Source organism: Syngnathus scovelli, unplaced genomic scaffold, assembly GCF_024217435.2.
Source record: "Syngnathus scovelli strain Florida unplaced genomic scaffold, RoL_Ssco_1.2 HiC_scaffold_57, whole genome shotgun sequence".
Lineage (NCBI taxonomy): Eukaryota > Metazoa > Chordata > Actinopteri > Syngnathiformes > Syngnathidae > Syngnathus > Syngnathus scovelli.
This window is the reverse complement of record NW_026061638.1, coordinates 8,465-22,500: the sequence shown is the minus strand read 5'-3', so window position 1 is coordinate 22,500 and position 14,036 is coordinate 8,465.

Genomic DNA, 14,036 nt, shown 5'->3' with positions numbered 1-14,036 from the left:
GCCTCCCGCAGGTGGAACTTAGTCGTTGGAGGATGACAGCGGGCGTGCGTAAGAGGCTCGCCCGGGGATGCTGCCTCATCCCCGGGCGGCGGGCGGGAGGAGGCAGCCTCCCGCAAGTGGAACTTAGTTGTTGGAGGATGACAGCGGGCGTGCGTAATAGGCTCGCCCGGGGATGAGGCAGCATCCCCGGGCGGCGGGCGGGAGGAGGCAGCCTCCCGCAAGTGGAACTTAGTTGTTGGAGGATGACAGCGGGCGTGCGTAAGAGGCTCGTCCGGGGATGAGGCAGCATCCCCGGGCGGCGGGCGGGAGGAGGCAGCCTCCCGCAAGTGGAACTTAGTTGTTGGAGGATGACAGCGGGCGTGCGTAAGAGTCTCGTCCGGGGATGAGGCAGCATCCCCGGGCGGCGGGCGGGAGGAGGCAGCCTCCCGCAAGCGGAACTTAGTTGTTGGATGATGACAGCGGGCGTGCGTAAGAGGCTCGTCCGGGGATGAGGCAGCATCCCCGGGCGGCGGGCGGGAGGAGGCAGCCTCCCGCAAGCGGAACTTAGTCGTCGGAGGATGTCAGCGGGCGTGCGTAAGATAACGTATGTCCGCCTCTCGGTCACTCTGGCCGGGCGTGGGTGTGCGTCCGCGCCCGTCTTGTGAACCTCCAAGTGGAACTTAGTGATCGGAGGATGACACCGGGCGTGCGTAAGAGGCGCGTCCGGGGATGAGGCAGCATCCTCGGGCGTCAGCCGGGAGTAGGCAGCCTCCCCCAAGTGGAACGTAGCCTCCACTAAGTGGAACTCAGTCTCCGGAGGATGACAGCGGGCGTGCGTAAGAGGCGCGTCCGGGGATGAGGCAGCATCCTCGGACACCGGCCGGGAGCGCGCGGGCGCTGTGGAAGTAAGTACATCCGCTCCTGGTACCTAAAAATTCCTCCAGCGGCGGGCCCCGGGCCTAAACTTTCTCCGGGCCGCGCAACACGCACTTTCCGCCGGACACCGACGGAGGCAACGTCCCCCTCCTGCGGTGACAAAAAAAATCCACCCCTGGTACCTAAAAATTTCTCCAGCGGCGGGCCCCTGGCCTAAACTTTCTCCGGCCCGCGCAACACGCACTTTCCGTCGGACACGGACGGAGGCAACGTCCCCCTCCTGCGGTGACAAAAAAAATCCACCCCTGGTACCTAAAAATTTCTCCAGCGGCGGGCCCCTGGCCTAAATTTTCTCCGGCCCGCGCAACACGCACTTTGCGCCGGACGCCGGTCCCAAACCACCACCGCCGACCGCCACAAGGCGACAGCCACCATCCCCAAGCGCCATCCCCGACCGCCACAAGGCGACCGCCACAAGGCGACCGCCACAAGGCGACAGCCACCATCCCCAAGCGCCATCCCCGACCGCCACAAGGCGACCGCCACCAGCCGACCGCCACAAGGCGACAGCCACCATCCCCAAGCGCCATCCCCAAGCGCCACCCCCGACCGCCACCAGCCGACCGCCACCAGCCGACCGCCACCAGCCGACCGCCACCAGCCGACAGCCACCATCCCCAAGCGCCACCCCCGACCGCCGCCCCCCGACCGCCACAAGGCGACCGCCACCAGCCGACCGCCACAAGGCGACAGCCACCATCCCCAAGCGCCACCCCCGACCGCCACCCCCCGACCGCCACCAGCCGACCGCCACCAGCCGACCGCCACCAGCCGACCGCCACAAGGCGACAGCCACCATCCCCAAGCGCCATCCCCGACCGCCACCCCCCGACCGCCACAAGGCGACAGCCACCATCCCCAAGCGCCATCCCCGACCGCCACCCCCCGACCGCCACCAGCCGACCGCCACCAGCCGACCGCCACAAGGCGACAGCCACCATCCCCAAGCGCCATCCCCGACCGCCACAAGGCGACCGCCACAAGGCGACCGCCACCAGCCGACCGCCACAAGGCGACAGCCACCATCCCCAAGCGCCATCCCCGACCGCCACAAGGCGACCGCCACAAGGCGACCGCCACCAGCCGACCGCCACAAGGCGACAGCCACCATCCCCAAGCGCCATCCCCGACCGCCACCCCCCGACCGCCACCAGCCGACCGCCACCAGCCGACAGCCACCATCCCCAAGCGCCATCCCCAAGCGCCACCCCCGACCGCCACCAGCCGACCGCCACCAGCCGACCGCCACCAGCCGACCGCCACCAGCCGACAGCCACCATCCCCAAGCGCCATCCCCAAGCGCCACCCCCGACCGCCACCAGCCGACAGCCACCAGCCGACCGCCACCAGCCGACCGCCACCGGCCGTTCGCGGTGTGCGCCGCCGTTCCCCAAGCACCCTCCGGGACGAAGCCGGAGCCAGAGAATAGCAGCGGTGGTGCGTAAAAGCTGCGGCCGGGCCTCGCGGAAGGTCCCCGGGCGGCGAGCTGCGGAGCCCCGGCCTCCAGCTTCCACCAGGTAATAGGACCGGGCGCGCGTAAAAGCTGCGGCCGGGCCTCGCGGAAGGTCCTCGGGCATCCAGCGAGATCACACGGCCCCCACCGGAGGCGGCTAGCGCCTCCGTAGAGTAGTACCGGCCCGTGGAAGCGGCCGCCCGTCAGCCTGCGTTGCCGCTGGTCGAAAAATGCACTAAGTGCCAAACCCCATTCATTTACAACGGCGTGTCCGCCAGAGGGCGCACTTCCCCCGGCGGACCAGCCGGCGGGGCTCGTTAGAGAGTGTATCCGCCTGGCAGTGCCTCCTGGACGGCCTGTATTCCGGACCGCGACCGCTAACTTACGGGAGCCTAAACGGCCCGCGGACCAGCCGGCGGGTCCTCCGTGAAAGCCTATCCGCCTGGCGGTGCCTCCTGGCCGGCCTGGATTCCGGACCGCGACCGCTCACTCGCGGGACCCTAAACGGCCCGCGGACCAGCCGGCGGGTCCTCCGTGAAAGCCTATCCGCCTGGCGGTGCCTCCTGGCCGGCCTGGATTCCGGACCGCCACCGCTCACTCGCGGGACCCTAAACGGCCCGCGGACCAGCCGGCGGCTCCTCCGTGAAAGCCTATCCGCCTGGCGGTGCCTCCTGGCCGGCCTGGATTCCGGACCGCCACCGCTCACTCGCGGGACCCTAATCGGCCCGCGGACCAGCCGGCGGATCCTCCGTGAAAGCCTATCCGCCTTCGCCGGTTCCCCGGCCGGCCACGGGTGGCGAGAATCCGGCCTCCTCGCCCGGAGCGCGCTTCGACTTGGGCGAAAAATGCACCAAGTGCCAAACCCCATTCATTTACAACGGCGTGTCCGCCAGAGGGCGCACTTCCTCCGGCCGGCGGGGCTCGTTAGAGAGCGCGTCCGCCTTGGCCGGTTCCCCGGCCGGCCACGGGTGGCGAGAATCCGGCCTCCTCGCCCGGAGCGCGCTTCGACTTGGGCGAAAAATGCACTAAGTGCCAAACCCCATTCATTTACAACGGCGTGTCCGCCAGAGGGCGCACTTCCTCCGGCCGGCGGGGCTCGTTAGAGAGCGCGTCCGCTTTCGCCGGTTCCCCGGTCGGCCGCGAACGGCGAAAAGCCGGCCTCTTCCCCCGGAGCCCGGTGGGCGAATTTTTTTTTTTTTTTTTTTTTCAAAGTGCCAACGGCTCTCGCGCCGCGCTGCGTCCGCCTTCGCCGGTTCCCCGGTCGGCCCGAACGAGCGAAAATTCGGCCTCTTGCCCCGGAGCCCGGTCGGCGAATTATTTATTTATTTATTTATTTATTTTTCCAAAGTGCCAACGGCTCTCGCGCCGCGATGCGTCCGCCTTCGCCGGTTCCCCGGTCGGCCACGAACGGCCAAAAATCGGCCTCTCCCCCCGGAGCCCGGTCGGCGAATTATTATTTATTTATTTATTTATTTATTTATTTTTCCAAAGTGCCAACGGCTCTCGCGCCGCGATGCGTCCGCCTTCGCCGGTTCCCCGGTCGGCCACGAAGTATTGCGCATGATTATACGCGATGTTAATATTTATTTAATTATTAAATAAATACATACATGTGTTTATTAATGATATACGCGATGTTAATATTTATTTAATTATTACCTATATTATGAATAAACTAACGGTGATTTTACACGATTTGACTACATACGTGACCGTGATATAGTGCCGAGGGCTCCCGCGCCGTCACGCGTCCGCCTTGGCACGGGTCGCCCGCGGCAGCGAGCGTTCGGCTCGCGGGGGTCCGCGGGGTGTTATTAGGGAGTGCGGCAGCCGTGCCGAGGCTCCGGCCGGCCGCCGGAAGTCCCGCGGGGGAGCGTCGGAGCTCCGCGAGGCCGGCCGGGGAGCCTCTTAGTCATCGCCCGCGCTCGCGGTGGTCCCGGTCGCTTAAAGTGCCACGGGAGGCGTAGCGATGCGAGTGAGTGTGCGCAAAGTGCGAGAGGCGGTGCATTTACGCGCCGTGTCCGCGAGAGGGAGGCAATTCCCCGTTGCGACCTCCGGGAGATCAGCGGGCCGCCGAAAAGGCTCGGCCGGGGTGCCTGGAGCCTCCTCGGGCGTCGAGTTAGGAGGGGGGCGCGCGGAGAACCGGCTGGATGTCCCCTGGAAGCTCAGCGGGCCGTGGGAAAGGCTTGGCCGGGGTGCCGGAAGCCTCGGCCGGCTTAAAAGTGAGGAGGAAAGCGCGCGGAGAACCGGCCGGAGGTCCCCTGGAAGCTCAGCGGGCCGTGGAGAAAGCTTAGCCGGGGTGCCTGGAGCCTCGGCCGGCTTAAAATGTGAGGAGGAAAGCGCGCGGAGAACCGGCCGGAGGTCCCCTGGAAGCTCAGCGGGACGTGGGAAACGCTTGGCCGGGGTGCCGGAAGCCTCGGCCGGCTTAAAAGTGAGGAGGAAAGCGCGCGGAGAACCGGCCGGAGGTCCCCTGGAAGCTCAGCGGGCCGTGGGAAACGCTTGGCCGGGGTGCCGGGAGCCTCGGCCGGCTTAAAACGTGAGGAGGAAAGCACCGGGAGAACCGGCTGGAGGTCTTCTGGAAGCTCAGCGGGCCGCCGAAAACGCGTAGCCGAGGTGCCGGGAGCCTCCTCGGGCGTCAAAAGTGAGGAGCGACGCACCCCCGAGAACCGCCCGGGTCCTCCAGCCACCGTTGAAAAAGACGTCGAGTCAGGCTACCTTAAGAGAGTCACAGTTACTCCCGCCGTTTACCCGCGCGGAGCGTCATCGCCTCCGCGAACCGTCAAAAATAAATAAATTCATAAATAAATAAATGTCAAGTGAGCCTACCTTAAGAGAGTCACAGTTACTCCCGCCGTTTACCCGCGCGGAGCGTCATCGCCTCCGCGAACCGTCAAAAATAAATAAATACATAAATAAATAGATGTCAAGTGAGCCTACCTTAAGAGAGTCACAGTTACTCCCGCCGTTTACCCGCGCGGAGCGTCATCGCCTCCGCGAACCGTCAAAAATAAATAAATACATAAATAAATAGATGTCAAGTGAGCCTACCTTAAGAGAGTCACAGTTACTCCCGCCGTTTACCCGCGCGGAGCGTCATCGCCTCCGCGAACCGTCAAAAATAAATAAATACATAAATAAATAGATGTCAAGTGAGCCTACCTTAAGAGAGTCACAGTTACTCCCGCCGTTTACCCGCGCGGAGCGTCATCGCCTCCGCGAACCGTCAAAAATAAATAAATACATAAATAAATAGATGTCAAGTGAGCCTACCTTAAGAGAGTCACAGTTACTCCCGCCGTTTACCCGCGCGGAGCGTCATCGCCTCCGCGAACCGTCAAAAATAAATAAATACATAAATAAATAGATGTCAAGTGAGCCTACCTTAAGAGAGTCACAGTTACTCCCGCCGTTTACCCGCGCGGAGCGTCATCGCCTCCGCGAACCGTCAAAAATAAATAAATACATAAATAAATAGATGTCAAGTGAGCCTACCTTAAGAGAGTCACAGTTACTCCCGCCGTTTACCCGCGCGGAGCGTCATCGCCTCCGCGAACCGTCAAAAATAAATAAATACATAAATAAATAGATGTCAAGTGAGCCTACCTTAAGAGAGTCACAGTTACTCCCGCCGTTTACCCGCGCGGAGCGTCATCGCCTCCGCGAACCGTCAAAAATAAATAAATACATGAATAAATAGTCAAGTGAGCCTACCTTAAGAGAGTCGTAGTTACTCCCGCCGTTCGGCCGCTTAAAGTGCCACGGGAGGCGTAGCAATGCGAGTGAGTGTGCGCCAAGTGCGAGAGGCGGTGTATTTACTCGCCGTGTCCGCGAGAGGGAGGTAACTCCCCGTTGCGACCTCCGGGAGAGCAACGGGCCGCCGAAAACGCTCAGCCGAGGTGCTGGAAGCCTCGGCCGGCTCTCAAAGCGAGGCGCGAGGCACCGGGAGAACCGGCTGGAGGTACCCTGGAAGCTCAGCGGGCCGTGGGAAACGCTCAGCCGAGGTGCTGGAAGCCTCGGCCGGCTCACAAAGCGAGGCGCGAGGCACCGGGAGAACCGGCTGGAGGTCCCCTGGAAGCTCAGCGGGCCGTGGGAAACGCTCAGCCGAGGTGCTGGAAGCCTCGGCCGGCTCACAAAGCGAGGCGCGAGGCACCGGGAGAACCGGCCGGAGGTCCCCTGGAAGCTCAGCGGGCCGTGGAGAAAGCTTAGCCGGGGTGCCGGAAGCCTCGGCCGGCTTAAAATGTGAGGAGGAAACCGGCTGGACGTCTTCTGGAAGATCAGCGGGCCGTGGAAAATGCTAAGCCGAGGTGCTGGTTGTCGAATAAGGCTCCGCCATCTCGTAGAAGGTGCTAATAAAGTTCATATCCGCTCGGCTGGAGGTAATTGGCCCGCGGACCGGCCGGCGGGACCTCCGTGACAGCCTACCCGCCTGGCGGTGCCTCCTGGCCGGCGTGCATTCCGGGCCGCGACCGCTAACTTACGGGACCATAAATGGCCCGCGGACCAGCTGGCGGGACCTCCGTGACCGCCTATCCGCCTGGCGGTGCCTCCTGGCCGGCCTGGATTCCGGACCGCGACCGCTCACTCGCGGGACCCTAAATGGCCCGCGGACCAGCCGGCGGGACCTCCGTGACAGCCTATCCGCCTCCCGGTGGCTGCTGGCCGGCGCGGATTCCGGGCCGCGACCGCTAACTTACGGGACCCCAATTGGCCCGCGGACCAGCCGGCGGGACCCCCGTGACCGCCTATCCGCCTTGGCCGGTTCCCCGGCCGGCCACGGATGGCGAGAATCCGGCCTCCTCGCCCGGAGCGCTCGTCGGCTTCGGCGAAAAATGCACTAAGTGCCAAACCCCATTCATTTACAATGGCGTGTCCGCCAGAGGGCGCAGTTCCCCCCGCGGACCGGCCGGCGGGACCTCCGTGACAGCCTATCCGCCTGGCGGTGGCTGCGGGCCGGCGCGGATTCCGGGCCGCGACCGCTAACTTACGGGACCCCGATTGGCCCGCGGACCAGCCGGCGGGACCTCCGTGACCGCCTATCCGCCTGCGCTGGTTCCCCGGCCGGCGCGAATTCCGGGCCGCGACCGCTAACTTACGGGACCCCGATTGGCCCGCGGACCAGCCGGCGGGACCTCCGTGACCGCCTATCCGCCTGCGCTGGTTCCCCGGCCGGCGCGAATTCCGGGCCGCGACCGCTAACTTACGGGACCCCGATTGGCCCGCGGACCAGCCGGCGGGACCTCCGTGACCGCCTATCCGCCTGCGCTGGTTCCCCGGCCGGCGCGAATTCCGGGCCGCGACCGCTAACTTACGGGACCCCGATTGGCCCGCGGACCAGCCGGCGGGACCTCCGTGACCGCCTATCCGCCTGCGCTGGTTCCCCGGCCGGCGCGAATTCCGGGCCGCGACCGCTAACTTGCGGGACCCCGATTGGCCCGCGGACCAGCCGGCGGGACCTCCGTGACCGCCTATCCGCCTGCGCTGGTTCCCCGGCCGGCGCGAATTCCGGGCCGCGACCGCTAACTTACGGGACCCCGATTGGCCCGCGGACCAGCCGGCGGGACCTCCGTGACCGCCTATCCGCCTGCGCTGGTTCCCCGGCCGGCGCGAATTCCGGGCCGCGACCGCTAACTTACGGGACCCCAATTGGCCCGCGGACCAGCCGGCGGGACCTCCGTGACCGCCTATCCGCCTCCGCTGGTTCCCCGCTCGGCGTGGATTCCGGACCGCGACCGCTAAATTACGGGACCCAAATTGGCCCGCGGACCAGCCGGCGGGACCTCCGTGACCGCCTATCCGCCTTCGCTGGTTCCCCGGTCGGCCACAGATGACGAATATTCGGCCTCTCGCTCTGGAAGTCCTGCCGACTTAGCCGAAAATTTTCTAAGTGCCATCGGCTCTCGCTCGGAAAAGTGTCCGCCTCGTCTGGTTCCCCAGCTCGGCCTCAGAATTCGAAAATTCGGCCTCTCTGAGGTACCAGGGGTAGGCTTTATGTACTTGGTCCCCCCAGTTAGTGTACTCATCACTTTACCCCCCTTTCGCAAAATATAGTCGGCACGTATGTGCAGAACTGTTTATTTTCATTTTAAAAATTTTCTAAGTGCCAGCGGAAGCTGTCACACGAACTGTCCGAGCTACCACGGTGCCCATCCCGGGCAGTGACGGCAAAAGGCCGATGTGTGTTTGATGGAAGTCTGAATAATTTCTAAGTGCCAACGGCTCAACCGCCGTAAAGTGTCCGCCTCGGCTGGTTCTCCCGGTCGGCCCGAACGAGCGAAAATTCGGCCTCTTCCCCTGGAGGTCCGGAACATTTTGGCGAATATTTTCAAAGTGCCAACGGCTGTTCCGCCGTAACGTGTCCGACCCGGCTGGTTCCTCCGGTCGGCCCGAACGAGCGAAAATTCGGCCTCTTCCCCTGGAGGTCCGGACGACTTTGGCGAATATTTTCTAAGTGCGAACGGCTGTTGCGCCGTAACGTGTCCGACCCGGCTGGTTCCTCCGGTCGGCCTGAACGAGCGAAAATTCGGCCTCTTCCCCTGGAGGTCCGGACGACTTTGGCGAATATTTTCAAAGTGCCAACGGCTGTTGGGCCGTAAAGTGTCCGACCCGGCTGGTTCCTCCGGTCGGCCCGAACGAGCGAAAATTCGGCCTCTTCCCCTGGAGGTCCGGAACATTTTGGCGAATATTTTCAAAGTGCCAACGGCTGTTGCGCCGTAACGTGTCCGACCCGGCCGGTTCCTCCGGTCGGCCCGAACGAGCGAAAATTCGGCCTCTTCCCCTGGAGGTCCGGAACATTTTGGCGAATATTTTCAAAGTGCCAACGGCCGTTCCGCCGTAAAGTGTCCGACCCGGCTGGTTCCTCCGGTCGGCCCGAACGAGCGAAAATTCGGCCTCTTCCCCTGGAGGTCCGGACGACTTTGGCGAATATTTTCAAAGTGCCAACGGCTGTTGGGCCGTAAAGTGTCCGACCCGGCTGGTTCCTCCGGTCGGCCCGAACGAGCGAAAATTCGGCCTCTTAACCCTGGAGGTCCGTTCAAGTTTAACGAATAATTTCTAAGTGCTAACGGCTGTTGCGCCGTAACGTGTCCGACCCGGCCGGTTCCTCCGGTCGGCCCGAACGAGCGAAAATACGGCCTCTTCCCCTGGAGGTCCGGAACATTTTGGCGAATATTTTCAAAGTGCCAACGGCTGTTGCGCCGTAACGTGTCCGACCCGGCTGGTTCCTCCGGTCGGCCCGAACGAGCGAAAATTCGGCCTCTTCCCCTGGAGGTCCGGAACATTTTGGCGAATATTTTCTAAGTGCCATCGGCTCTTCCGCCGTAAGGTGTCCGACTCGGCCGGTTCCTCCGGTCGGCCCGAACGAGCGAAAATTCGGCCTCTTCCCCTGGAGGTCCTGTCAAGTTTAACGAATATTTTCTAAGTGCCATCGGCTCTTCCGCCGTAAGGTGTCCGACTCGGCCGGTTCCTCCGGTCGGCCTGAACAAGTGAAAATTCGGCCTCTTCCCCTGGAGGTCCGGAACATTTTGGCGAATATTTTCTAAGTGCCATCGGCTCTTCCGCCGTAAGGTGTCCGACTCGGCCGGTTCCTCCGGTCGGCCTGAACGAGCGAAAATTCGGCCTCTTCCCCTGGAGGTCCTGTCAAGTTTAACGAATATTTTCTAAGTGCCATCGGCTCTTCCGCCGTAAAGCGTCCGACTCGGCTGGTTCCCGATGTCGGCCAGAACAAGTGGAAATTCGGCCTCTTCCCCTGGAGGTCAGTTGAAGTTTAACGAATATTTTCAAAGTGCCAACGGCTGCTCCGCCGTAAAGCGTCCGACTCGGCTGGTTCCCGATGTCGGCCAGAACAAGTGAAAATTCGGCCTCTTCCCCTGGAGGTCCGTTCAAGATTAACGAATATTTTCTAAGTGCCAACGGCTGCTCCGCCGTAAAGCGTCCGACTCGGCTGGTTCCCGATGTCGGCCAGAATAAGTGGAAATTCGGCCTCTTCCCCTGGAGGTCCGTTCAAGATTAACGAATATTTTCTAAGTGCCAACGGCTCTTGCGCCGAAAAGCGTCCGACTCGGCTGGTTCCCGATGTCGGCCAGAACAAGTGAAAAATCGGCCTCTTCCCCTGGAGGTCAGTTGAAGTTTAACGAATATTTTCTAAGTGCCATCGGCTCTTCCGCCGTAAGGTGTCCGACTCGGCTGGTTCCCGATGTCGGCCAGAAAAAGTGACAATTCGGCCTCTTCCCCTGGAGGTCCTTTGAAGTTTAGCGAATATTTTCTAAGTGCCAACGGCTCTTGCGCCGAAAAGCGTCCGCCTCGGCTGGTTCCCGCGGTCGGACACAAAATGTGTCAATTCGGCCTCTCTGAGGTACCAGGGGTAGGCTTTATGTACTTGGTCCCCCCACTTAGTGTACTCATCACTTTACCCCCCTTTCGCAAAATATAGTCGGCACGTATGTGCAGAACTGTTTATTTTCATTTTAAAAATTGTCTAAGTGCCAGCGGAAGCTGTCAAACGAACTGTCCGAGCTACCACGGTGCCCATCCCGGGCAGTGACGGCAAAAGGCCGATGTGTGTTTATGGAAGTCTGAATAATTTCTAAGTGCCAACGGCTGCTCCGCCGTAAAGTGTCCGCCTCGGCTGGTTCCCCCGGTCGGCCAGAACAAGTGAAAATTCGGCCTCTTCCCCTGGAGGTCCGGAACATTTTGGCGAATATTTCCTAAGTGCCAACGGCTGCTCCGCCGTAAAGTGTCCGCCTCGGCCGGTTCACCCGGTCGGCCAGAACAAGTGAAAATTTGGCCTCTTCCCCTGGAGGTCCGGAACATTTTGGCGAATATTTCCTAAGTGCCAACGGCTGCTCCGCCGTAAAGTGTCCGACTCGGCTGGTTCCCCCGGTCGGCCAGAACAAGTGAAAAATCGGCCTCTTCCCCTGGAAGTCCGGCCGACTTAAGGCGAATATTTCCTAAGTGCCAACGGCTGTTCCGCCGTAAAGAGTCCGACTCGGCTGGTTCCCGATATCGGCCAGAACAAGTGAAAATTCGGCCTCTTCCCCTGGAAGTCCGGCCGAGTTAAGGCAAATATTTCCTAAGTGCCAACGGCTGCTCCGCCGTAAAGCGTCCGACTCGGCTGGTTCCCGATGTCGGCCAGAACAAGTGGACATTCGGCCTCTTCCCCTGGAAGTCCGGCCAAGTTTGGCGAATATTTCCTAAGTGCCAACGGCTGCTCCGCCGTAAAGTGTCCGACTCGGCTGGTTCCCGATGTCGGCCAGAACAAGTGAATATTCGGCCTCTTCCCCTGGAGGTCCGGAACATTTTGGCAAATATTTCCTAAGTGCCAACGGCTGCTCCGCCGTAAAGAGTCCGACTCGGCTGGTTCCCGATGTCGGCCAGAACAAGTGAAAATTCGGCCTCTTCCCCTGGAAGTCCGGCCGAGTTCGGCGAATATTTCCTAAGTGCCAACGGCTGTTCCGCCGTAAAGAGTCCGACTCGGCTGGTTCCCGATGTCGGCCAGAACAAGTGAAAATTCGGCCTCTTCCCCTGGAGGTCCGTTCAAGATTAACGAATATTTTCTAAGTGCCAACGGCTCTTGCGCCGAAAAGCGTCCGACTCGGCTGGTTCCCGATGTCGGCCAGAACAAGTGAAAATTCGGCCTCTTCCCCTGGAGGTCCGTTCAAGATTAACGAATATTTTCTAAGTGCCAACGGCTGCTCCGCCGTAAAGCGTCCGCTTCGGCTGGTTCCCGATGTCGGCCAGAACAAGTGAAAATTCGGCCTCTTCCCCTGGAGGTCCGTTCAAGATTAACGAATATTTTCTAAGTGCCAACGGCTCTTGCGCCGAAAAGCGTCCGCCTCGGCTGGTTCCCGATGTCGGCCAGAACAAGTGAAAATTCGGCCTCTTCCCCTGGAGGTCCGTTCACGATTAACGAATATTTTCTAAGTGCCAACGGCTCTTGCGCCGAAAAGCGTCCGCCTCGGCTGGTTCCCGATGTCGGCCAGAACAAGTGAAAATTCGGCCTCTTCCCCTGGAGGTCCGTTCAAGATTAACGAATATTTTCTAAGTGCCAACGGCTCTTGCGCCGAAAAGCGTCCGCCTCGGCTGGTTCCCGCGGTCGGACACAAAATGTGTCAATTCGGCCTCTCTGAGGTACCAGGGGTGGGCTTTATGTACTTGGTCCCCCCACTTAGTGTACTCATCACTTTACCCCCATTTCGCAAAATATAGTCGGCACGTATGTGCAGAACTGTTTATTTTCATTTTAAAAATTGTCTAAGTGCCAGCGGAAGCTGTCACGCGAACTGTCCGAGCTACCACGGTGCCCATCCCGGGCAGTGACGGCAAAAGGCCGATGTGTGTTTGATGGAAGTCTGAATAATTTCTAAGTGCCAACGGCTCAACCGCCGTAAAGTGTCCGCCTCGGCTGGTTCTCCCGGTCGGCCCGAACGAGCGAAAATTCGGCCTCTTCCCCTGGAGGTCCGGAACATTTTGGCGAATATTTCCTAAGTGCCAACGGCTGCTCCGCCGTAAAGTGTCCGCCTCGGCTGGTTCCCCCGGTCGGCCAGAACAAGTGAAAATTCGGCCTCTTCCCCTGGAGGTCCGGAACATTTTGGCGAATATTTCCTAAGTGCCAACGGCTGCTCCGCCGTAAAGTGTCCGCCTCGGCCGGTTCACCCGGTCGGCCAGAACAAGTGAAAATTTGGCCTCTTCCCCTGGAGGTCCGGAACATTTTGGCGAATATTTCCTAAGTGCCAACGGCTGCTCCGCCGTAAAGTGTCCGCCTCGGCCGGTTCACCCGGTCGGCCAGAACAAGTGAAAATTTGGCCTCTTCCCCTGGAGGTCCGGAACATTTTGGCGAATATTTCCTAAGTGCCAACGGCTGCTCCGCCGTAAAGTGTCCGACTCGGCTGGTTCCCCCGGTCGGCCAGAACAAGTGAAAAATCGGCCTCTTCCCCTGGAAGTCCGGCCGAGTTAAGGCAAATATTTCCTAAGTGCCAACGGCTGCTCAGCCTTAAAGTGTCCGACTCGGCTGGTTCCCGATGTCGGCCAGAACAAGTGAAAATCCGGCCTCTTCCCCTGGAAGTCCGGCCGAGTTAAGGCAAATATTTCCTAAGTGCCAACGGCTGCTCAGCCTTTAAGTGTCCGACTCGGCTGGTTCCCGATGTTGGCCAGAACAAGTGAAAATCCGGCCTCTTCCCCTGGAAGTCCGGCCGAGTTAAGGCAAATATTTCCTAAGTGCCAAGGGCTGCTCAGCCTTAAAGGGCCCGACTCGTCTGGTTCCCGATGTCGGCCAGAACAAGTGACAATTCGGCCTCTTCCCCTGGAGGTCTTTTCAAGTTTAACGAATATTTTCTAAGTGCCGACGGCTGCTCCGCCTTAAAGCGTCCGACTCGGCTGGTTCCCGATGTCGGCCAGAACAAGTGACAATTCGGCCTCTTCCCCTGGAGGTCCTTTCAAGTTTAACGAATATTTTCTAAGTGCCAACGGCTGCTCCGCCTTAAAGCGTCCGACTCGGCTGGTTCCCGATGTCGGCCAGAACAGGTGAAAATTCGGCCTCTTCCCCTGGAGGTCCGTTCAAGTTTGGCGAATATTTTCTAAGTGCCAACGGCTGCTCCGCCTTAAAGTGTCCGACTCGGCTGGTTCCCGATGTCGGGCAGAACAAGTGACAATTCGGCCTCTTCCCCTGGAAGTC